The 26,663-nt window shown below is 38.4% G+C and overlaps 1 long non-coding RNA gene across 2 annotated transcripts in view; it reads right to left on the bottom strand.

The window, feature by feature from the left end:
• Nucleotides 1-2,953: 2,953 nt before the first annotated feature.
• Nucleotides 2,954-26,663, bottom strand: part of LOC109496158 — a 72,288-nt gene continuing 48,578 nt past the window's right edge. Inside the window, exons 1-3 of one of the 2 annotated variants that reach the window (XR_006592791.1) lie at nucleotides 23,641-23,912; nucleotides 13,788-13,909; nucleotides 2,954-4,469 (exon numbers count right to left, since the gene is read on the bottom strand). This is a non-coding gene — a long non-coding RNA (uncharacterized LOC109496158). Of the gene's footprint in view, nucleotides 4,470-13,787; nucleotides 13,910-23,640; nucleotides 23,913-26,663 lie in introns of those variants that run through there. The other variant, XR_002739530.2, reaches the window with a different exon arrangement.

Raw genomic sequence — 26,663 nt, 5'->3', positions numbered from 1 at the left:
TGGGTGGCTCAGTCAGGTAAGCATTAGACTTTGGCTCAGGTCATGATCTCACAGTTTGTGAGTTCAAGCCCCACATCAGGTTCTGTGCTGACAGCTCAGAGCCTGGAGCCTGCTTTGGAAGCTATGACTCCCCCTCTCTCTCTCTGCCCCTCCCCTGCTCATGCTCATGCTCTGTCTCTCAAAAAATAAATAAACGTTAAAAAATTTTTAAAAATAATTAATAGATGTAAAAGCACTTACAAGAGAGACTATCCAATAGTAAACACCTAGTTGATATTAGCTGTAAATGATGGCATGCATATGCCTTTGCAGTAGCTGAAGTAAATTATGGTCAGGATTGCCCCATCTGCAATTTCTAATACTCATGAATATCTTTATCAGACCTGCCATGTTGTCAGAATTATGGTTTGCCTTTAAAGTGAACACTCCCCTTAATCCATTTGATATCCAAGGTTGCAAGAATAAAAACTAAACTTTGGAGAGTATTTACTATTTTCCAGACAATTTACATGTACTTCCTTACTGACAGTTACAGAAGTTTAAGTATTTGCTCATGTACCACAGTAAATAGGAGAGCTTTAACTTGAAGACAGAGAATCTTATACTAGAATCTGTGTATTTTTCAAGGGTTGGGCATCATGATTTCCTGCAGGCTCTTGGAACAGACACATCACATTATTGGGGCATCCTCCACAGCACCACCCAAAGCATTCACGCATACAGTAGACTCTCCTCAAGTACATATAGAATAGATGGATACATGGGTGAGTGGATGAGTGGGCAGTAGCTTAATACATGAACCATGGCACAACATTTGTCCTCCCAAATTCGGATACCAGAAAATTTCATCACAATAAATTAAATTTAAAAACCTCCAAGTGCCTTATATCATGATCAATTCAAGAGCACAAATGGAGTGAGTAGCATTAACGAGGAGGCCATTCTAAAACAATTTGGAATGTCTTCACTTTCTTGGACTCCCTGATGGTGAAACAGGCTCCTGATTGCTTAGCACACCTATCTGTTGAATATTCACACTGATGGAGGGGGGTAGCGATGCAGAAAATACAGAACATCAGATAATCCAAAGTCATTTATATTTGGCTCAGGAATGCTTTGCATAATAATTTTGCAGCTGATTGATCCTCCAGGGTTTGTTTGTGCTGATATTAAGGCAGTTTTCATTCTGAGAAAATGCTGACAGGGTAGAGTGGGGTGTAAGGCTAAACATAAATGTGAGAAAATCATTCATTCATTCATTCATTCACTCATCAGGTCCTAGATGAGAGCTTGCTTATTTATTCCAGGCATTGTGATAGGTATTAAGGATAAAAAAGAAATGAGGGGGGCACCTGGGTGGTTGAGTCTGTTAAGCTTCTGACTCTTGATTTCAGCTCAGGTCATGATCTCATGGTTCACAGGTTCAAGTCCCATATCAAGCTCAGTGCTGACAGTGTAGGGCCTGTTTGAGATTCTCTCTCTTTTCCCCTCTCTGCCCCTCCCCCATGCTTGCTCGATCTGTCTCTCTCTCTCTTTCTCAAAATAAGTAAACGTAAAAAAAATAAATGGGATATTTATAGTCTTGGCCCTGGAGATATTTACAAATACATAAAATTAATAGTTAGCCATATGTCATTTCAGTCCTGTGAATAGATATGCCACTATGCCCCAGATTCATCTGTCATATACAAACACATTTATCACATCTGAAGTAAAAGTTAGCTTAGATATAGATATTTACAAACTCAGGTTATAGCACTGATTCTCATGAAGTAATAATAGTAGATGCATATGATACTACTAGATTCTAAGACTGTTCTAAATGCTTTAAATGTATCAGCTAATTTAGCTCTGACAAAAATACCTGTAAGAAGTAATATTATTATCACCCCCATTTTACAGGTGAGAAAACTGAGGCTTAGAAAATAAGTTGCCTAAAGCAACAAAGTTTTTTGGTGGCAGGGCTAAAATTTGAGTCTAGGCAGCCTGCCTCCAGAACCTGGGTTCTTATAACCATAATCTGCTGCCCTCCTCCATCAAAATGCCAAATTCCATGAGACTTAAAGATTATCATTGATCCTTGTAGAAAAAAAAATTTAAATTAGATCCTCATCTTCACACCTACAAAAGTTAAATTTCATTTATTAGAAAACTTTAAGCATATGGTATTAAATTTTTTGAAGAAAGGTAATAAAGAAAATATCTGCAAACTATGTTACAAAAAAATCATTAGTATAACCTACTAGGAAAGTGAGGAAATGATATAAAGAATTCACTGAAGAAATTCAAGTGGTCACTAAATGTTAAACTGATGTTCAAACTAATTAGTTATCAAAGAATGGCAAATGAAATATATATATATATATATATATCAAATTGATATATATCATTTTGATATATATCAAATTGATATATATATATATCATTGATATCTAGATAGATAGATAGATAGATAGATAGATAGATCAAATTAGCAAAAAACCTACAGCCTCAACCACACTACGCACTGACCTGGATGTGGAAAAACAAGAACTCTCCTACATTGATGCTGGAAGCAGAAATGGGTAGAACCGCTTTGGAGAGCAATTTGGCACGATCTAGTAAAAGGGTCCACCCCTGCAGCTTCTCATTTCTGTTAACCTTGAAAAAGGATCTTGCCTGACAAAAACTCTTGTAAGGACACATATGCCAAGATACTCGTTGCGGCTTGATTTGTAATTATGGACAAGTGGAAAGCAATGTAAATACTTCTGGGGAAAGGAATAAAGGAAAAGAAATCCTGTCCCAACCTAGGATACTGAAACAGTAGTAAAAGTAGGACTTAGTGTTAGTTATATCTGTTTATTTCAACATCTGTATGCAGTGCAGAAAGTGAAAACATCTGATACTACGCATGCACATTTGGGAAAAAACAGTATACGTGGATACAAATATAAGTGTAGAGAAATATGAACCAAGAGCCGGAAGGGCACATCCCACATTCTCACCAGTAATTGCCACACATACAGACCCAGGTGAATGGAACTGGAGGATCGAAGGAAGCTTTAACTTTGTCTTAGTTTTTCCATAAAAGGGCTCACACAAATATGACCAAAAACTAATTTTAAAAAATGAGTCTGGAGTGGCAGAAATCTGATGTTTTAAATATTAACCTGTCTAATTTGTATTTTTTATATAATTTTCAAAGACAAAGAACAAAGATGAGGACATCCTCTTGGGGAGGGATATTTTTATTTAAACTTGAATGTGAACTAGTCCTCACCTACTAGATGACACAAACTACTTTCTGCTTTGGTTATAGTTGTTTGTACACATGCCTTACTTCTTGTACTAGACCAAGCTCTTTAAAGCCAGGATTCAGATCTGTGTCAGCTTTGAAGTTCCTCTAAATCACACACACGCAGGCATGTGTGCGTGCACACATGTACACGCATATACACACGTGTGTGTATATACATGTACATATACACACAATCACATACTAATTCCTGTATGTGTGCATATGCTTACACATTTACACAAAACCAAACTGTATCTTGTATATAGAGTACTTCCCATAAACACTTATGGAATGAATAAAGAGTTTGGATAAAATACTCTTTCTTTCAATAACTTGACCTGATATTTTTTCTGCTATAACAAAGTCAACTGGGACAGGAATGGGGCAACAGGTGACTAACCAATCCTCTCTCACTCAGGTAATTCATCTATTTCAGAGGTTATAAATAGTTTTTAGCAATTACTATTTTTGCAAATGGCATCTTAATTCGAAGCATAAACAAAAACATAACAGGAGAGCGTCTTTGGTTGAAGCAGGGGAAATGGTTCTATGCCACTCCCAAATACACACACTTCCCCATCTCACAATTCAGAAAAAAGTGCCGGAAAACCCTCACAGTGCAGCAAACAGAGTGTAACACGTTGCTGTATTTATAGTGAAAATAGCATCGTGTTCCCATGCACCGCTAGCAAATGGCTTGTGCAAGAAGTGTTGATATTTTCCTGTGTCTTTTGCTGTTCTATGCATTAACTTGGCCTTCCTTTCAGCCCCACCCTATCTCTCCTTTGAAACCATTGTCTCCTTGACATGAAAAATGTACTTCAGAAAGCCTAATGGCTAATTACATCAAAGGGAAGAAAGTCCAAACCTCAAACAAGGAATGATTAACTGCGCAAGCTTTAACGGAAGTTATCACACCCTCAAAACTACTCCTCTTCTTTAATAAAAATGTTTCCAGTAATTTATTTTCTGACAAAGTTTGTGTTCTCTGCCCAGGAGTGACTCCTGTTTTGTTCACTCCAGGGTTGTACCCTATCTATGGCTGGCCCTGACCATGGGCAAAACAGGCAGCCACCTACATAATATGATTTATGCAAATACAGCACATTGAGGGAATACATACCAGACCTCATGGGAGAGGAAATCCTGCTTGCTTCAGTGGTGTTTCCCAGGTTGTGTTGCATGGCATCTTAGTGGGTTTGCATGAAATGCAAAAAACAATGGTAAGGGAAGTTGTTCCATGATCAAATAACCATGTGAAATTTGGGGCTACACAAAAGTAACAATTTTAATTATTAACAGAGATTTTAATACTCTATTTATTCTTAAAACAGGTACCAGGGAAGATTATGTATACATGCATTTTCCTTCTAAAAGCTCCTTGAAAATAAAGACTATGTCTCTAATAGTCAACAGTATATTCCCAACACTTAGCACATTGCCTTTAATATAACAGACACTCAGTAATGTTCTTGAATAAATTAGTAAATCACTAAACACCATCATTGTGAATAATGATATTTTTACACTCTACAATGACTTGAGTGCCTTCATAAGGTGCACCTTAACTATGCCTCAAAAGAATCTCACAGAAATGTAAGACAAGAGTAAAAATCTACACGTCACACATTAGGAAGCTATGGGTCAAAGAAGTATCAAGGAAGAGAAAAAGTAATTAAAATTTCTGAGGATCTACTATGCCACTACACTACACCCAGGATCTACTTGCCAATTTCTTGATATACATAATCTCATTTTATCCTCACAGCAGTCCTATAAAGTTCCTATTACAGGTGAGGAAATTCAAAGTTCCAGGATTGACTAAACTCACCCCAAAGACACATAGGGAGGCAATGGAAGCACTAAGGGTGGTTCCTGGGTCTTCTGATCCTGTTCCTTGACTTACGTTTAGTTCAACTATTCCTCACTAGAGAAAACACACACACACACACACACACACACACACACACAAGAATATTGGGGGCAAAGAAGCAAACAACCTTTGAATAAACATGAAACAGCCATGTCTAAAATATCATACAGACGTCTGGGCATTTTGCATTTTAGTTTATTTATGGATTATCTTTATTTTTCAGATTTTGCTAGAAATGACTCAAAGATCATAGAGTCCATGGTATGAGAACAATCTGAAAGAATTAGAATATATGAACTTGAAAAGATGGTGGCTGAGGATAGACATGATTGATAAATCAACAATATAAATTTTTTTATTGCATCCTGAAATACTATAAAGTCAGGTAAATCTGGGTACACTACAGTGATATTAAAATGATGCTTCAGAGTAAATGCTTAAGGTCATGATGCCATGAAAGATAAAAATGTGGATATTCATAGGCTGCTTCTTATATGCTTGACTGTACTAAGCGTTTTATGTGGATTGTCTCAATTAAACCTTCAAACAACCTTGTGAGGTATTTAATTTTATACAGATAAGGAATCCAAGGCAGATGAGAGTTAAGTAACTTGGCCATAGCAACACAGGTAGTAAGTGGTGGGGCCAGAAAAATAATTATGATACTCTCTTTCACACTTAATGAACTTAGCAATCAATTTCAATGGGCTTTGATATATATCATCTCTATTCCTAACATCAGCACTGTGAGGTAGGTAAGTAGGCATTATTATGCCCATGTCACAGAGAAGGAAACTGAGGCTGCATCCAAGGCAAGATCACACAACTAGTAGTGAGAAGAACCAGAGAGAATCCAAGTCTCCAGACTCTTACCTCATTGCTCTTTCTATTTCATATTCATTATTATCTCTCTCAGAGCAGAATATTAGACAAACACTCTTATGGCTGAGGCTACACACATTGCCCCAAATCTCTCTACTCAGGGCAAAAAGTCAGAAAAACCTCTGTGTGACGCCTTGGGCATGTTACTTAGTGCCCTCGCACAATCTCTCCCACTTCTCTCTCCCCAAAAAAGCATTTTGGGTTAAGCAATGCAAAAGAGACAATGTCTACAAGGAGATTACTGCTGAAACATTTTGTCTCAAAAATGAACAAAGCTTCAGTGATCTCCTCTGGCTTTTTTCCAAAAGCACCAGCTACTTATTCTAAGGATGGGGTGGGTGGCTATTTCAACCAAAAGGAAGAACCAGCCCTAACCACACACCATCCCGAGGTAGGACAAACAAGTGTGAACTCTCAAAACAGCAATTGCCCATCATCACAATTGTGTTTTCTTCACTCAGTATAGGTGGAAACTCTAATTTTAGTCAAAACAATCAATACGAGAAAGGCCAGGAATATCTAAAGATGGCTGACTGGAGGAAATTTGTGATAGTAAAATCTGGAAAATCCATAGCTGGCTCCGGGAGTTGCCTTAATCATCACATTATATTATTTCTCCCTATGGATCTTGGAAGAGGCTGCAGATTCCATCCACTCCATTATACCACTTTATCCACTTAATTCATCCCACCTTTACCTAAAATGTCTTTATTTCTAAAGACAGAAAAACGTCTAAACTTTATTAAAATTTTACATTAATGAATGGTCTCTGGTGTTGGTTCCTCATTCAACAAGCACTTGTAAAACATGCACTAGTGCTATGTTCTACAAAAAAAGAGACAAATAAGGCACCACTAGCTCCTAAAACACCAACAGCATTGTGCTGTAAAAGACATTTCTCATCCCTCTGGCCAGATATGAATGCTACGGAGACAAAACTGTAGGTCTCAAAATTCTTAGTCTTGTGCTCTCTTAAGTTTTCCAACTTCTCATTGCATAAGCTATCTGTTGTATGGGGGTTTCCTGTAACATAGGAAGTGATGGCAGTGGAGATGGTTAGAAGATGGATATAAAAAGTGTGATAGGTTAGCCTATAACTGGACCCGGTGGCTGACATTGGCTTAGAGAATGTGCAGGGCGAAGAGGGAAAAGAAGTCAAAGTGATGCCTAGGACGGCTAGAGCGGTGGTTCTTCCCAAGACAGCGACTACCTGAAGTAGTTTGTCTAGAAGGAGGTGGAGGGCGTCAGGGGGAGATAAGCCTGGTTCTGAATGTGTTGAGTCTGAAGAGTTTATGGAATGTCTAGCCAAAAGAACATAATACCAATGTAAGCTTGTAGGGTCTGAAGTTCAGGAAGAGATTCAATGTCTTGGAGGCCCAGAGATAAAGAAGGTCTCCTAGAGAAAGTGTGGAAAGTAAGAAGGGTTCTGTGGTCAGAGCCCTCAGGAACGATGACATTTGAGACTGCAAGTGACCTTGAGAAGGAATAGCCAGCAAGCAGAGGAAAATCTGTCAAGAAAGATGTTGAGAAACCAAGGAAACACATCATACGGAGGAGAGTGTATTCAGCTATGTCAATTGCTTTTGAGATGTCAGTACTCAACCTTGAAAAGTGTCCCTACCAACATACAATGAACACTTGCCAATCCTGATCACTACCCTTCCCATATATGTTGAAAAAGCATGTATCTGGCCTTGTTCTCCAGACTCCCTGGACAAGGCCTTAGAAAAGAGGCCAGGCCATTCACAACCATTGTCTGCCTTCTCTGACCTCCTCATCTTTTTCCTTTCTGTTGGGGCTAGCCTCACAGCTAGAAATGTTGCTCTAATTAAGTCAGTTAAGCTTATTTTTAAGTTAGTTTAGTTTAGTTTTCTTCTTCCATAGAAGACTATAATTTCCCTCCAAATTGAATCCATATCCTAGAACTTGGCAATACTAATCACCTGAGAGAGCATCCATGAAAACATGAAAAGTGAAGCTTTTCATGAAAAGTGAAGCATACAACAAATGCTTAATAAATGCTAGCCAAATAAGAAAATGCTTGAACAGTTGAGATAGTCAAGATTCTAACTTTTTCATGTTTTAAAATATTTCCTTATGTCCGGAAAAAGATTGTTAATAACCTCAAGAGCCATGTGGCACGTGTGCATGTGTGTGTGCGTGTGCGTGCGTGTGTGTGTGTGTGTGCACATAAGCCATTTGTGACAATTGGCAACATAGAATGGTTACTGACTTGGAGGATTAAGTTATGAATGATACAGCACAGAGAAAACCTGAAAGAACACATTTTTAAATGCAAGGTCTGAGTGCTGATTGACATACTTTGTACGATAGTAAAATCTGGCAGGTGCATTAACTTGCATTCCTCTGATCTGTACACATCCACACTTGTCTTCTTAGGGTACTTGGTAATAAGCTTCTTTAAAGATCCCTGAGTAAGCACTGCAGATAATATCTGGAGTATGTAGCACTCAGTCCTTTTAGAATGGCTTTTTCCTGCTCCTTTCGTTTTCTTAAGAAAATGTCAGTTTAATCATTTCCTAATGCTTTGATAATGTGTTTCTTTACATAGCTGTAGAACACTCACTTCAGTGTTTTAAAAGCATGAATGTAGATGTAAAAGTGCCAGTTAAATGAGATTACTTTTTCCTAATGAAATAACCAAAGAGGAGTTTAAAGTTTCCTAAACTTATATGACATTTTCAGAGCAAATAATAAAGTTCTAGCCCTCCAGTGTGTCTCTTATTCATGAGACTAACATTTCAATACCATATCTTGCTGTAACACAATTATTGGAAAATAGGGAATTTATTTATCTGAAACAATCTGTGATACATTAGGTGGATCCACTTCCAGGTGAGTGAAGATTTTTAGCAGCATTAGACAATAAAGAGAAGGACACCGGGACCATATAGGTTGGGAATGTACCATCACCATTACCCTGACACGGGACTGACCTTAGCAGGATTAGCAGGGCCTTAACAAACTCAGCCTTTGGGGAGGCAGGTGACAGTATAAAACATAAAACATCTAACTCAGCAAGTGAGAAACAAATAAAAGAAAGCCTCATGTGGCAGAAAGCCTCATGATGGAGAGGTGACTATGTTTCTGCTTAATCTCTGTATGTAATCCATCTCAGTGTTTCCTCTTGGAAACAGAAGCCTAGTCCTGTGGGTTGGGACAACATGGCTAGATTGGGGGCAGGAGTAGGGAGGTGGAGAAAAAGGGGCAAGTTGCTTATATGAAGCCCAGTATGGGAGGCAGAGCACAGCAGGAGAAGCTGAGAAGAACACCAAGAAAAATCATACAGTCATGGTCCAGACCCTGTTCAGGAGACAGTAGGTCTGGCAAAGGCTGGGGAAAAGTGCCAATTTCTTGGTCAAGCAAGTTGAAGTTCAGGGTAGCACTATGAAAACTTGCCCCTCTAAATCTGATTTGTTACCTAAAGTGAGAACCCACCACTGAGGTCAAGAAAACCTCTGGGTACTTGGAGCCCACCCTAGCACTTGAGATTCAGAGACAGTATCCATGAAACTTATTCTGGCCCCAAACAAATATTGAGCCACCAAAAAAGTTAAAATGCACACAGTGCTGGTAGGATTCGGTTTAGGAATGTGACAGGGTGGAGCCTGTCAGGAACAGTGGACAGGGATGGAGGGAGACAGGCACTCATGATCTCCTGCTTGTTTAGATGATCTCCAGAAATCCCTTAGAACAATATCTTTTCTGCTAACATAAAGAGAGAGAAAGTGGCATTAACACAGTCTTTTCTATATAGTTGAATCCATAAACATACTGAAATAGATAAGCCATAATACTTTACTTTTGTAACTCTTTGAGGTACTACAATTCAGTTTCCCACAGTATCTGGATCTATAAGAAAAGCTCATTTTAAGATCTCTGTTGTAACTAATGATACAAGTGACATTGTCTCTCTCACGAGCCACTGAAATATAGGAGTGTGGGTCTGAATTTAGGAAGGGACAATGGAAACTTTACTCTTCAAATTGGCCTTTGGAATGGTCATGTGTTCAGATTTATCAAGGAACCCTCAGGACTCCCTTTTGATAGAAGTTGATAGAATCACAGTGAAGATTTTCTGTTCTCCCAAATTTTAAACAGCAAAACGAGCACTAACTTTCCCCTTATTATCTCTCTCTCCCTCTAAAGGATGAAAGACTGACTGTATTCCCAATACATACATGTTATGTATTGCAGATGGCCATTTCATAGAGAATGTTCCTTTCTTTTACGTTCTGTCTTGATTGGCTTTCTAAAAATAAAAGTATCTCTTCTTGCAGCACCTGGGTGACTCAGGTGGTTGAATGTCCGACTCTTGATTTTTCAGCTCAGGTCATGATCCCAGGGTTTTGGGATCCATGTCTGGCTCCACGCTGAACACGGTGCCTGCTTTAGATTCTCTCTCTCTCTCTCTCTCTCTCTCTCTCTCTCTCTCTCTCTTCCCCTCTGTCTTCTGCCCCACTTGTAATCTCTCTCTCTCTAAAAAAATAAAAGTAAAAATAAAAGTATCTCTTCTAAAAGGTGTGGTTTTGCATTCAAATGCAGGGGCTGGTAACCATGACTCATTGAGCTCCCCGAAATCATTTTCCCCTCTGGACTAGATATTCTGTCTCTCCCTCTAGATTTACTCTTGACCCTTTTCCACTCTGCTGTGTGCCCCAGGATCCTGACATCTGCGGACCACATCAACAGCTCTCCGTTCCTTCTGGCTTCCAGATGGGTTCAGCCAGTGGGGGGCGCTGGCAGGAGATCAGAGGGCGAGAGGAAGGAGGGGTTTGGTGTTTACTGCCCTGAGTCCTGCTCTGTGGAGCTCTGGTTGCCAGTGGTTGCCTTCCTGTGGGGAAGATCACAGCCCCTGCCAGGCAGCTTGGTTCAACTCACAGCTCTGTCCTCTTGCTCCTTCATCCCTAGGGGTGGAAACAGCTCCTGGTCATTGCTACCCCCAGGATGTTTACTCAGCCTTTAGGCTTCCCTTGAACCTACCCACATCTTTGAAAATGGTCCCTTCATTCAACTCTATTTGATTGCCTTCTGAGTGTACCATCTGTTTCCTGCCAGGCCCCTGGATGATACAACCTCTCTGTTTACTTCATGGTTTCCCAACACTTTCAGGATATGCTGGTAGCCAACATCACAAAGAGGAGGTGCAACTCTTCCCTGGGTCTCCTGAAAAGGCTTGCAAGGCAGTCAGTTACAATTGAGGGTTAAAACGGAACCTGCGGATTATCTCTGGGTTTCAATTATCCTTGTTACCCTTATTCTATCTTGCACAGAGAATTGGGAATTGGCTATGTCAAGACTAAGTTGACGCACATCACAGAAGCTATATAGCAGTCTATCTGCTCATTAAGAGTTTTTTACTGAGTATGTCCCACTGATCTCCCACTTCTCGAAATGCTTTTGATGTGGGTTTAATTCTAAGTTCTGACAGAGAAAGGGTCTCACATCTTTGGTCCCCAGTGTAATCTTCACATGACTGTCAAAAATGCAACTATTTGTCCCCAGGCTTAAAGTGCCGGCTCCAAAAAAGGTCAAAGATTCTCCCCAGGAACATGTACAACATTCAGGCACATAGATAGTCAAGATCTTCATTTTATCTCACACTGTTGTTCAATCTCATGTTAATTTGGGTATCATATTTCCATTGGCCCAATCTATGCTGAGCACATTTTAAAAACAGAATAATATGCAGTTCCTATTTCCTTTCTAAGACCACATGTCCACCTGCTGTGCTATAGAAACACGGGTAGGCCAAATTTAAACCCCTAAAAAGGTAATGAACCATTTACCTAAGTAAAAGTCACTTTTCTTTAATAATTTTCACTTGTAACTCTTAGAATGCTTCTTATGGCCATCCTCAGTAGGTTACATTTGATTTAAAGAACAAGGTGACAAAAATAAAATCTTTTAAGAAGCAACAAATAGCAAGTCTTACCTAGTTAGTTATCAAGAAAATAAAATGTTTCTCCACATGGAACGTAGTTTTGCGTCATTTTTTAAAACTTCTAGTCAAACATTATGTAAATAAAGTCTTTCATACTATAAATGCTCTTGTAAGTAATAAAATTCTCAATCTTTAACTGCTTTAAGAATTGGAGTCTCCTTGAAATTCGGGATCTCTCTAGAAATAACAGTTGTAGACAGCAATACCATTGCTAATTAATTTTCGCTAACAACACTGCTGGGAGATGAGTAGCTATTTTCCCTGATTTAGGGAGGATTGGTAACTTGGCCAAATTGTATTTTGAAATTTTGCTAGAAGTTCTGCAATTCTGGTGTCACGTTTATGCTCAATCCATAATTCATTTTCATTCTCTCTTCTTTTAAACCGCTAACTTTGAGGTTAAAGCAAATTGTGTAATCTTTTGGCCCTAAAATGAGCTGGAATTGCATAGGACCAGCTTCTTACAGTGTGGGCTTTTGGAGTCTCCAAGCATGGCTCAATTTTTAGTTCTGCAGCTACTTACAACTTATTATAGAACCAGTTACACAGTGAGTTCTCTGTTGTTTTACAGTTATACACACACACACACACACACACACGTACACATTAGGGTACCTATGACTGGGAGCACAATTAGGTCTCCATAGTTTATCGCCATCTTGTAAAATAAACTGGCATGCACAAAATAAATGATGGCCAACTATGACTATTATTATGATAACTATTATTATGAAGATCTTCTTTATTATGATAACTGTCCACAATTAATTAACTGCTTCCAAGCAGGGTGATATTGTTGAGCTGCATTGCCACATGATGAGATTTTCACTCCAAATATGTGGAAAGAAAAAAAATTCCCAACAATTGCTTTTCCTACAAAATAAATTATTTAAACATTTTGTGGAGGAAGTTTGAGAAAACCAAGCAGCTACAGCATAGCATAAAGCTGTGACCGAAGAATTGGGTTATAGCCCTGGCTTTGCTAATATGCTGCCTTTCATCTGGAGGAAATCAATAAAAGCCTTTTGGGGATCAGTGTTCTTGCCGTTAAAAGCAGTTGGACTGAAATGAGTCCTGGGTTTGCATCAAACTTTCAACATTATGATTCAACCATTGGTGTGCACAGAATAGCAGTTAAACACCCAGGCTTTGGGATCTCTGCCAGAGTGTAAATTCTCACTCTGCCACTTAATCTCTGTGAACTTGGGTAAGTTTCTCACTTTCTCAGGCCTGAATTCCTCATTAATAAAAGGGAGATTCAGTGCTGTGCTGGAGCGGGCTCACATGGACTGAGGAAACAATTGTACACACATCTCTTCCCAACTTTATGTTCAGCGACATCACCCTGGTAGTTTGAATTGGCCACGATGGGAAAATTTACACCACAGAGAAGGAAATTGGCAAAAGCCACAAACAGAGCTCTCTGCTTTCCCCAGAGAGCCAGTTGTTAGACATTTACCAGCATAGCACAGCACTGGAGATGAAAAGAGTACTTATTTAATAAATGTTGTTGGGTGATTTTAGCATTATAGGAAATAAATCATACAAATAATAAATCGTATAAGACCATTCTGAATGCATATTATGCTTTCCATAAATATTATTTTCATTTTATTATAGGCTATCATCTATTTAAAAAGTTATAGGAAAATGTGATGCTATTCTCACAAATCTTGCTGATTCTAAAAACAAGTAAAGCTCTACAAAATTTGCATGAGTCTCACTTTTGCTCAGTCACTAAGTTCCAAAACAAGGAAAAGAATTCCGTGTCTAATTCTGGTACTTACAGTTCCTCTGTGAAACGCTGGCCCCGATAGATGGTTTTCCTCTTTACAGTTTGAGCAAGGATTTGTCCTCTTTGGTTCTAGAATCTGCATACAGCTGGTAGCAGCCCAATGATACATTTTTCCTAGTGTGGAAAAAGATTCCTAGATTATTTTATAGTCAACCCTGGTCTCCATCTAACGCTCCCTGTCTCAGTCCATCTTGTTCTGGCCTGAAATCCAGGGGACTGCTTTCATTCCCCTGCTCCCTCACTTTTCGTTCCAGTCAATTTCACTTCCAAACTACCTCTCCAGCCTGCTTACCTCTTTATCTCCTCTTCCACCACCGGTATTCAAACCTCTGGTGCTGCCGTGAGGACTGCTGAAAAGTCTCCTCCCTGTTCTCATTGCCCCCTCCACCCCCCAGCCTCTATTCTTCCAGCACACTCTTCTGCCCACGTCATTCTTCATTCTCCTGCTTGGAACCCACCAAGGCCTTCCCACTGCTTCTACAATGACAGTGTGATCTTCCCCCATCCCACCAGTTCCTGTGCAGTCAGGTACCCTGCCTCCCACTGAGAGCTGTGCTCTAGCTTCTTGGACCTTCTTTCTGTTCCTTGAATGAGGCAAGCTTCCTCTGTCTGGGATATTGTCTCCCCCACTGCCTCCTTCTTCACTTTATCCTTCAGACCCCACTCCAAGTTAGTGCCATTTGATCAGGAAATCCCTGTCTGACTCCAAGGCTCTCTTTACACGTACCTAACAAAAGGTGTCCCAGTCCTTCAGAACACATATCTGCTTGCAATTTTACATTCATTGTTTTTATTAATTTTCCATCTATCTTCCCCACTAGACTGTGAGTTCCACAGGCTAAATTTATTTAGCTAATCACTATATCCTCTGTGACAAATACACATATGGCACATATTTAGCTGAATGAAAAGACAAATTGTCAGGGTAAAGTGGTCCATCCGGACAATGGAATATTATTCAGCACTAAAAAGAAAGGAGCTATCAAGCCATGGAAAGACATGGAGGAAACTTAAATGCATCTTACTATGTGAAAAGCCTACATACTGTAAGAAGTCTACAGACTGCATGATTCCTACTACGGGACATTCTAAAAAAAGGCAAAATTATGGATACAGTAAAAGATCTGTGGTTGCTTGAGGTTTGTGGAGAGGGCACGATGAACACACAAGAGCATAGAGATTTTTAAGGAAGTACAACTACTCTGTGTGATACTATAATGGTAGACACATGTTACTATACATTTGTGAAAACCCACAGAAAATACTACACCAAGAGTGAACTCTAATGTAAACTATGGACTTTGGGTGATGATTATGTATGTGTCCATGTAGATTCATTGATTGTAATAAAGGTACCACTCTGGTGAGGGATGTTGATAACGGGGAAAGTTTGGAGGGGTGGGGCAGGAATGTGGGTACCTGTACTTTGCACTCAGTGTTGCTGTGAACCTGAATGGCTCTAAAAATAAAGTCTATTAAACAAACAAACGACTGCATGAATGAATGGGTGAATGAATGAGTAACTGAAAAAATCTTAGCTAGGTCTCTCATGCCAGTGGTCCCCGTGGCACATAAGGCAAAATCCAAACTCTTTTCTACTGCTGAGGAAGCTCCACATGATTAGGATCCTATTAGCATTTTGCCTCCTTCTCACTAAACTCTGCTGACCCTGACCTCATTTATGGTCCTCAGGCACATCAAGCTCAGCTTTATTTGCTCTTAGAAAATTCTGCCTCTGGATGTCACATGGCTGCCTTCTTCCATCTTTCAGGCATCATACCTCAAGTGTGACCTCCTGGGAGAAGTCTTCCCTGATCATCAAATCTAAAGTACCCACCCCTCCCCCTGACTATCCGATTTTAAATAGCTCCCTTCCACCTGTTTTATCTGTTGCACTTAACTACGTGAAATAATCTTAGTTACATATTTCTTTTCTTACTGTCTTACCCACTAGATGGCAAATTCCATCAGAGCCTAGTCTTTATTTGTCTCCTTCACTGCTGTATACCCAGCATTCAGACATATGGCACATAATAGGCGCTCAATAAATATATGTCGAATGAATAGATAAATGTGATTTACTGCTTTTTATTTTCTTGGATTCTTTCCACATGTCTTTCTTCTCTTTGTCCCCCCCTTTCTCCTCAAAATTTAAATCTACATAGTGTCTATATTAATCTCTAATATGGTTTTGTAGGGGCCAAGGGCAGGCCAGCCCCAGATAAGTCACTTTGGCATGAAGATTATTTTGATTTAAAAAGCAATTGAAACCTAGCAGATTCAGTAAAAGCTCTTTACCTCCTCACTAAACTGCCTAAAAAGAATGTAAAGGGCCTGTTCCAGGAAGAGAGCTATCACCACAGAGAACTACATTATGATATAAATTAGGTACGGCAGATAGGGAGAAACTTGGAAAGACCTATTTGATCAAAGTTCTCTATTTCCTACTCTTTTCGAGTGTCCAAACACGCCTTTGTTTATGAAACATTTGCTCTTTTTTATCTTCTTGTGAACTCCATTCTTTTCCTTTAAAGTTCCAGATTCCTTCCCCTTCTCCTTAGTTCAGAACCACGTATATTTTACCTGTCTTTGGAATTTCATGTCCGTGTGGATTCCTCTTAGTATGAAATTAAATTTGATTTTCTCCTGTTAATCTGTCTCATGTCAATTTGATTTTTAGTCTAACTGGAAAGACCCATTAAAGGGAACAGGAAATTCTTATTCCCTGAAAGTTTTATGAAACTCAAATTTTTGCACCTTCTGTGGTGAAAGTGCTAAACCTTTAACAAAAAGGTTTAACTTAGTTTAACTGAAACCAACTTTCAGTTAAGAAACATAAAATCCTTATTACAGATATATAATCTTTTAAAACATCTTTATGCACAATTTTTACAAATACCTAAGAACATTTTGTATATTTGAGGAAAGGAAAAAAAATTTCTATACTCTTCAAAATTCTTCTGGCTGGTCTAAGAATCAAATTGACATGAAACAGATTCACAGAAAAAAAAAAAGAAAACAAAAGTTTAATAACATGTAAACCTTCTGTATACAGGAGAGAGACCCAAGAAAACTCAGCAATTCCCTGAAAAGCCTGAAGCCACCACCCGAAATACTATCTTCAGCCTAGAGACAAAGAAGATGTTGGGGATGGGGAGTCAGTTAAGGAAGGTAACTAGTAAAAGCACAATTAACAATAGGAGAGCTGTTACACAGGTTTAAGTCCAGTGCCTTCTCCAAACAGTAACAGTTCCTAGAGATTTAGAATCATCCTCGTCCTTCTGAGGGACTCAGGCTTGCAAATAGAGATTTCCCTTATAAATGTAAATGACTCTTACAAAAGGGTAACTTGTACTGGTTTTTCAAAGCTTCTCCTGTGTCTGCTGTTTCTTCGAAATAGCCAGCTTAAAATAACCAACACGCCAAAGAGGCAATTTTAGGGTAGCAACTTTTGCTCTCCTACGATAAAAAGGAGCATAATCTAAGACAGGACAGACTTGTTTTCATTCCACTCTTAAGTAGTAGCTGTCCCCTAAAAATATAACTTTTGGTTAAGGTTAATATAATTTGAAGCACACAGAGTAATGCAAATTGGCTATTTTTGGGTACTAATTGTGTTATTTAGAAAAAGAGTTCACATGTTCCTAGCATGTGCTAGAGACTAGGATATAAAAACAGGACAGCGCCTGTCTGCATGCGGTCTATACTCTGAGGAAGGGATTCCTATGCTAAACTTTTCTTCATAAATAAAAGAGCAGGTATTTTTTCCCTTATCCCTTCCATTTGCATTTATTTACATCTATATCTTCATATAAATTTCCAAAAATCAATGTACAATTGGATTTCCAGATTTTTTTCAGTATAGCATGCCCTCCCGTCTTTTGTCTCTTTGAGATAATCATGTGATTCCTTAGAAACTTGTTTTCTTTATATGCAAAATTGGAGAAATAGCATTCTTCCTTTCAATTGGAGAATATTTAAAACAACACACTAAGAACGTTTAGAACAGCAAAAACCAACAGGAAGATACTATAAAAGGCTGAGACATTCTTCCCTTCTTTGGGACAAGTATCTTGAGAGCTGCTTTTTGATTCAAACAATCCACTGATCTTATTGCCACCTTTTTCTATATCTAATGTTGCTGCTAAATTGTTGTAGCGATTGTTCCTTTACTCACCCATTCAATTGTTGCCAAATTTCCATGCATAAAAATTGTTAGTCTTAAGTTAGCACACAAAAAAATCACAGTCTTAAACTAGTATACCTTCCAAACATAAATATGTAAACCAAAAAAAAAAAAAGGTTGAATATTTTCGTTTAAACAGATCTTTAAGTAAACACTCACTTACGACTTTAGTCCTTGAATATGCTAACATCAGCTGTAATGAAATGCAAATAACTATGTTAATGCAAATGTTAAAGCTACAAATTCAAACATAAAAAAGTCAAGAAATGCAAAAGTTAAGGTTCTCCTAGAAACATTAACTCACTCAAATTGTACATATAGAATATTTCCAATTACATAGAAGACAGCAAAATGCGATCCCTTAATGTACTATATGTACAACCCGAATAAGTTAATGCTGTTATGAGAACGTTAAATTTTACAACCTCTGACTTTGTTTTAAAACTTACTGCCTGAACATTGCATCATTCCTATCCTTATAATGCTATTTTCCTAAAATAGAAAGAAAACAGAAGAGGAACAAATCTCACCATACTTTCCATCAATATAGGATTCTGCATTTAGACTATATTTTAGTTAATAGATGACACAAATACATGCTTGGACACTTTCTCACATTTTTCCAATTGAAAAATTTCCACTTTGCGTGGATTAATGGGAAGTTACATTGAGATATTCTAAGTTATAGATTTATAGAAATATATAATAAACATGTGTGAAGTTGCATTTGCCTTTATATACGTGTAATATGGAAATTATTCAAATAAAAATTTCACCTATGAAGCAAAACTTTTTATAAAATATAGATTTGGGAGAGAAAACATCAGATGATTTTTTAAAAATGAAATTCCACTCTATTTTAATCCCTGATCTGGAACCACAGTCATTTTTTGTACGGTTTTCCTCAAAGCCATTTTCCCTCTCACTTTTGGAGAAAAACAGAGTGTTCTGTTTAAATATTTTTGTAAGCTGAAAATAATATATTTCACTATCTCTTCTTAAATTTAAATATTCAGTGGTTACAATGAAACATTTTGTTAGTTGCGTAAGGTTTGATTGGATAAATCTGCCTTAGTTAAATCGCGATATTGGGAAAACAAGAGAAACAAAAGAAGATCAACAAATGTGCAAGCCAGAAAAAGTCTGCAATCATGTTGTTTGGAGTGATAATCTCCTGAGTGAGGACAGAGAGGGGTCCTGGGTTTCCTGCAGGGTCTCCTACTGTCTTCTTTGGTCCTCAGTAAATGAGCCGCCATGTTACCCAGGTCCCATGCAGGAAAGGTGCTTTAATGGATGGGGTCTTTAAATCTGGGAGGGAAGTGCAGGCACAGATGAACAAAGCCCTCAAAATACACTGTCACCACAGCGTGTGATGTTCTAGATTGATTACTCATTTCTAGCTCTTTGCTGAAAGCCCTTGATTACTGCAATTTTCTACAGTTTTAGTACCCCATTTACAGGTTCTCTTAAAAAATTTGTCAAGCTTTTGAACTCCCAATATGAACCTGCATTTTCTTGTCTTCTGACAACAATTATTCAATCAGACTTCCTTTGTGAAGACTGGGAGATAAATACCTCCACAGTCTGAAAACTATAGTGTCATGCCTGAGCAGCTTGATCTTAGACTTTATGCTACAAATAAATTGCTATGTTCTTAAATAATTACCAGGCGGTTTGCCTACCACCTCCCCCGGCTGTTAAAATGCCTGACATTATCTCCAGCATTGCAGCAGAAACTCCGGTCCCACCCCAAGCCTGCTGTTTCCTCTTTGCTGGACTTTTCCATCCTCCCCACAGAGGACCAGTGGTTAGAATCAGGTGGGGAGACAGGAATTCAAGCTCTCAACAATCCACTTAACCTCTTTGTTCTTTGTCTATGAAATCAGTGTCATCCTATGGCTCTACCTCACAGTGTTTCTAAGAGACTATATTCATCCGTGTTTGTTGATGCTTGGGAAAATCCTCAAACCAGAAATCCCAATTTGTATCATAGATCATATATTAATTTCTTACCTGTTCATTTGTTGTCATCCACCGCCACCCTCGGCCCCAAACTGTTCTTAATGTTTATGGCACTCTTTCTACAAAATATGCCAGGATCAAAGGGTTAATGCTGTACTGCCTGGAATGGTTCAGGAGTTGCTACGATTTTAAAGGCTTAAATTGATGTTAGAAATGGAGATTTCACAAAATAGAGGCAAACCAAAAAAGAGACAGGGGGGAATTAATAAACAAAGGGGCAAAGGGAAAAAACCTTTTCCTCCATTTCTACTTGGAACTGCTATTTTTTACAGCTAACAGAAATATTTCAACACTTGAAAACCAACAAAATAGCTAGAATTCATAAGTCTGAGAAGGGGAAAAGAAAGCACTTCGCTAAAGTGAAGGAAGTTCAGCGTTTGCAATGTAATTCAAATTGCACTTGTAATTCAGGTCCTGGAATTAACCCACTCAACCAAAGCTTGAAAAGATTTAGATTTACTCAGACTAGCAACAATACAATACTCCCTTACAATTGCACAACCACCCTGTCTTTTGGTGATACATCCAATACACTCTAAATTATAATTCTAAAACTCAGTTTGTTGTGAAAAAAAAAAAAGATCTGTGCATCATATCAGAGTCTGTCTTGTTGCAATTTAAAAGCAGGAGGGGGACCCACAACCCATTTTAATCAGACTAGGGTAGTACCTGAGCCCTTCCTATAAACACTTTTTTAAAAATGACTTTGCCACAATTTTTAACTATAGAAAGGTGAATCTGGAATAGAATTCCTGTATTTTCAGCCCATTGACTACAATGAAAAGAGTAGCTTTCAAGGCATTGTGGTGTTCAGGGTACAAGTCAGGTCATCCAAGCTGCCATTTTATTTTTCCAAGGTTGATTCCACCAGGGATATATCTCATCAAAAGTGGGAGGACAAATAGGTTGGAGGAAATGGATTCGTGGCATGCATGTTTAGACTGCCTGTCCATGAAAGTTATTTGAAGCTTTTCCATGCAAGCCATTTAGGAAAACTCAGCCATTTTTACCCTTATCTAGTTTGGCAACAGTTCAAAGCACCCAGGAAAAGTTTTGTTTGTTTGTTTGCTTGTTTGTTTTTTAAAGGAAAAAAACCAATTGTCTGCCAAGCCTTTTAAAGGGCAGTTCTGAGTTCCTCATTTTTAATCATGGACATTGTCTGACAGTAACAAACAAAATGTAGGTAAACCTTATGATATTTTATAAACAAAAAAAAAGTGTAAAATTTTAGAGCCAGGTCCTAAATGGAACATGAGTTTTTTTCACTTCACCAGCACACAAAAAGAGAGAAAATGTCCCAATATTAGTGAAAACAATCAGGCTGGTACTCACATAACAGACACACCAGTCAAGTTAGAAATGCAGAGGCAATATTTTGAACTACATATTGCAGGTTTTTGTTTTTTATTTTTTATTTTTAAGAAGAACAGTAAGGCAGCATTTTCAGGATATTCTAAAAAACTGGTATTTGATAGTATAAGATACCTTCACCTTATAAATCAGTTCTTTGCTGGAGAAAAAGACCTCTAATTTTACTTCTTTAATCTTATGCAAAGCAGCATAGTTCCATATTTATTTAGCTTAGTGCTTTCTTTCTATTTAAAACATTTATTAACCAGAGAGACCTCAGTGACATGTAAATTTCATTTTCTATGCCCTGTAGATTAAAATACATCTGTTTCAGCCATCATTCAGGAAAGAAATAATTTTAATAGTTCATTTTATTAAAAAAAGATTTATGTCAGCATTCTGTTATGACAAGAGAAGGCAAGTGGCTTGCACATAATACTAAGAGGTGGCTTTTCTTCTTCCAGAATTTTATCCAAACTGAACAGAACTGAGCCCCTAAAATATGTGACAGGAGCTACGCAACTGCCTCCTGGTATATTGTTGCTGATAGTGATTCCCTGAAGGAGCAGGTAAAGTGTTCTTTGTTGAGTTTAACCTGCGATGGTCTGGTATTTGTATTATCCCATAGTTAAAATAATAGGGCTCATTCCAGTGGGCTTCTCTCCTGCAGTAAGGCAAAATATTTAGGGATGCATTTTTTAATCTGGCCTCTAACAAACTTTCTTTGCTTCTACTTCTGTGCAGTGCAGTTTAAAAGCAAATGATGTTTATATAAGAAGTCCAGAATATAGAAACAGAAGGTAGATTAGTGGTTCTCTCTGGCTAATAGTGGAGGGCGGCGGGTCGGGGGGGTGTGTGGTTATTCAGGGAGACAATTGAAGAGTAAAAAGGGAATGACTGCTCATAGGTCCAGGGTTTTTTCTTGAGGTGATGAAAATGTTCTAAAATTGATTGTAGAGATGGTTGTCCAACTCTGTGAATATACTAAAAACCGTTGAATTATACACATTAAGTGGGCGAATCACATGGCACATGGATTATATCCCAATAAAACTGTTATGTTACAAAACAAACAAAAAGGAACCCCATCCCAAGGCCAGGTCCCTGAAAAAAATTAAGTCTTGCTAGGTGGGGAGACAGATGTGTAAACACATAATTAGATCCACAAGTTGATTAATAGGAACCCACAAAAAATAAAATGCTTTCTCAAAGGGTTCTCTGCCTGGGAGACTCCCTTGTAGGAGAGAGGTTGTTTGAACAAAATCTCAATATTAGGGGTGACAGAGGAAGGGTTTTCCTGATGGAGGGAATGGTGTATACAAAAGTGGGAGGGCAAAGAGGCAGGAGAAAGCTTTAGGCTGCTACAAAGATAAGAATATTTGAATTCTAAGGAGTCAGTACCTGAGAAGAGGCTGAGGGTGTCAGAAAAGATTTGTAAAAAGGAATAGCCTGAATGCTTCTATCTTTGTTTAAAGTTACAAAAGGAAGCAAGCGAAAGAATTCACATTCCTAACAGTTGAAGGTTAATGATAAAGGCATCAAATTGTAATTAGGTGCTTATTTTCTTTATTATCTTGTTCTAATTGCATATTCTATACACGAAAATTAGTAGCCTCGGCTTATGTTTATGCGTAGGTATTTGAATAAAGAGTTCTATTTGTCTTCAAATGGATTATTAATACTTAAGTGGGAAAAGCCTGTCAAATTGTTTCTTTCTTTCTCTTGGAAGGTGAACCGCTTACCCACACCCACAGTGAAGTTGGCCACTTGAACCACGAGACCACACATGAAGCACCACAGTCTTCTCCCCAGCAGCATATAAAAAACATAAACAGCCCACCAAGCCCCAGCCTAACATGTCCAACGCAACGACCTGATGGCAAATGCTATTTTAACCTTTTAAAATCAACTTCCAAAGGGGCACCTGGGTGGCTCAGTCGGTTAAGCATCCAACTTCGGCTCAGGTCATGATCTCACGGTTTGTGAGTTTGAGCCCCATGTTGGGCTCTGCATTGACAGCTGAGAGCCTGGAGCCTGCTTCGGATTCTGTGTGTGTCTCTCTCTCTCTGTCCCTCCCCTGCTCGTTCGCTCTCTCCCTCTATCTCAGAATTAAACATTAAACATTTTTTTAAAAATAAAATAAACTTAAAAAGAGAAACAAAATCTGTGAAGAAACGTCTTCTGCAACAGCAAAACTCAAACGACCATGATGATATACGGAAAGAATTTTTACACCCAGACTGGAAAGGGTTGAATGCATGTAGATCACTTCAGTGTGGAGACTTACATACGTCTGGCTCATCTCAGGTCCTGGAGAACACCAGCCCAGGGATGCTGTGAAATACAGAACTATCCTTCACTCCAAAGCCTTTGTTGGGGTCAGAATCTTCCCACTTTCCATCTCCTTTGCCTCCTACTCATATTCTGTTTCTCCACACTGGGAGGAATGAAAAGACGCACATACGGAAGCAGAAGCTCACATACTGTCAAAGGCTGCTCACGAGCCAGTCCTGTGCTAAGAGCATTATTCCTGGTCCCTGTACATGAAGTTTCACTTCTTTTTTTTTTTTTAAACATTTATTTATTTTTGAGAGATGGAGACAGAGCATGAGCAGGAGAGGGACTGAGAGAGAGGAAGACACAGAATCCGGAGCAGGCTCCAGGCTCTGAGCTGTCAGCACAGAGACCCATGTGGGGCTTGAACCCACGAACTGTGAGATCATGACCTGAGCGCCAGTAGGACGCTTAACCGACTGACTCACCCAGGCACCCCAAAGTTTTACTTCTTGAAAGCAGTTAGCCACCCACAACATGTCTTTGTCATTGGGTACTCATACCAAGCAACTTCTCATTCATCCTTCAGCAGGCCTGTTTCCGATTCTGTGTCTCCCTCTCTCTCTGCCCCTCCCCCGTTCATGCTCTGTCTCTCTCTGTCCCCAAAATAAATAAACGTTGAAAAAAAAAAATTAAAAATAAATAAATAAATAAATAAAAATTTTGCTGTGATGTATCTTACTTTCCATGGTGTTAGATAGATCACATGCAAGCAAACAAGAAAATTAATATCTCATCCTCTCAACTGCTCCTGAGTCACGGTCACTACCTAAAACTGTCATGAATTATTGGAAGCTCTGATAAAGGCTCAAGGCTTGAGCTTTAAAAAGGAAATATGCTTTTTAAAAAAGATCTAGAATCAGGAATGCCAGGGTGGCTTAGTTGGTTGAGCCTCTGACTCTTGATTTCAGCTCAGGTCATGATCCCAGGGTCATGGGATCGAGCCCTGCATCGGGCTCTGTGCTGACAACACAGAACCTGCTTGGGATTTTCTGTCTCCCTCTCTCTCTGTCCCTTCCCCACTTGCACTCTCTCTCTCTGTCTCTCAAAATAGATAAATAAACATGTTTTTTAAAAAAGATCCAGTCAAGTTATAAAGTCTGTGCTCAGGAATCTTTGTCGACGATCCCATAACAGGGCTGTGATGTTAGAGTCACCTTTAACCATTACACGGATCTATTCGTTTTTAAAAGATGACAGAAGAGCCACTTCTCATGAATTACTAAACCCAGCTCTTCCCATTTATGCACACAGACTCAGACAGTCATCATCTTTCATAGAGTCAAACAGATTATGAAAGCATCATCTGTTTTTGCTTTTCCTTTCAGATCAGTTAGCTTATTGATCTCAAATGGAAGACAATTGATCTATACTTTTTCCCATCATTAGAACATTTAAATATGCCAGTCTTCTAACAGTTGAGAGGTACTGAACATGCATAACTCAACTTCTAAAAAATTCTTTTCATAGTGAAGCAACAGTCATCCCAGCCCTAAAATGGATGATGTCAGTATTTCAGTAAGTGATACATGACCAACTCTGAGAAAAATTTGATAATTAGAGTGCAGATGTGGAACAAGTTTGTATAAATCGTTTCTCACAAAACAGAATAGAAAAGTCTGTTTATCATGAGGTAGACAGGATTTATATTCTTTTCTATGTGATAGTCATAAAAAGAATGCTTTTCTGAATGTATAGACAAAGGAATCTGATGATCTTCTATACAACTATATCTATTGTCAGTAAAGATGAAGGAAAATTGGAATTTACTTAAAAACCAGATTTGCTAAAATTCAGAGCCCACGTAAGTATAAGGTTAAGAAACCTTTTCTTGGTCACTCTCTCTCACCCTCCCCCACCTCACTCTCACTTAAAGGTAAATTTTAATGGAAAATGGCAACTAAGAAAAGATGCCACAAATTCATTTTTCTTACACAGCAAGATGGACGTCTCAAAAAATAAGAGCATATTTTTTGAATGAACCAGGACCTACTCAAGAAGCTGGACTTATATAATGAAAGAGCAAATTCAATGAAATAAGGTTATTAACTTATTAATACTTTAGTAAAAGATTAAAGAGTTGCTTTTGAAATTTTACAAATCAATTACTTGCAGTTAAATTTTAAACCAGTCTTATAGTCAAAATCAAACTTTTTTTTTTTATACACTGAGATCAAAATCCAACTGTTCATGTTTAGAACCAATTAAGTTCCATTTCGAAGGCACAAGAGATATTCTTGCTTTTTTAAATTTAAAGGTGTTTCATTAAATGATACTTTGGGCAGCTTTTCCTATTTTCAATAAGTTACATTTGCTAAAAGCCATTATGAGAACACATTTGTGATAAGAAGACATGTATCTCAATTGAAGGCTCACTTTACTGAACAGATCAGAGAAAAGTCAAAACATCTACCCCATAGTTGTATGCTTTTGTTTCTATAAATGTAAATGTCTTTGAAGTAAGTTCTTGAGGGATTTTAGTTAGATGATGACACAATTATTTCTAACCAAATAGACTGAAAAATCTGCAACAACCCTAACTCATAGGCTTTGTGTTTGGGGATCAAAATAAAGTCTAATTTCATTCCATTAAATATTCAAGTACAGTTAGCCAACTTTTTAAACAATAGTTAAAAATGTATTGAACTTCTTTTCTCTGTCAGGTACAATGGTGCACACCTTGCACTTCCTCGCTTAATCTTCACATTTTTATCATCATTTTTCAGCTGAAACACCCTGGGGGGGGGCGGGGGTAGCAAATCACCCCAAGGTCATCCAGCAAGTAAAGGGCAGCACCCAGGTACAAGCAAAGTCACTCTGATTCCACAGACTGCACCGTTGACTATTGACCTATATTCTCCTGGGAGCAAATGGAACTCGCTAATTGTCTTTATTATTGCCTCTTTGTCAAAATAGACCAAATACGAACCTTCTGTTTATCAAAAAACTCACTCCAGACATTCTTATAATTTAGGA

The sequence above is a fragment of the Felis catus genome, chromosome F2 (assembly GCF_018350175.1).
Source record: "Felis catus isolate Fca126 chromosome F2, F.catus_Fca126_mat1.0, whole genome shotgun sequence".
In the NCBI taxonomy this organism is placed as follows: domain Eukaryota; kingdom Metazoa; phylum Chordata; class Mammalia; order Carnivora; family Felidae; genus Felis; species Felis catus.
This window is presented reverse-complemented; position numbering and strand designations above follow the sequence as displayed.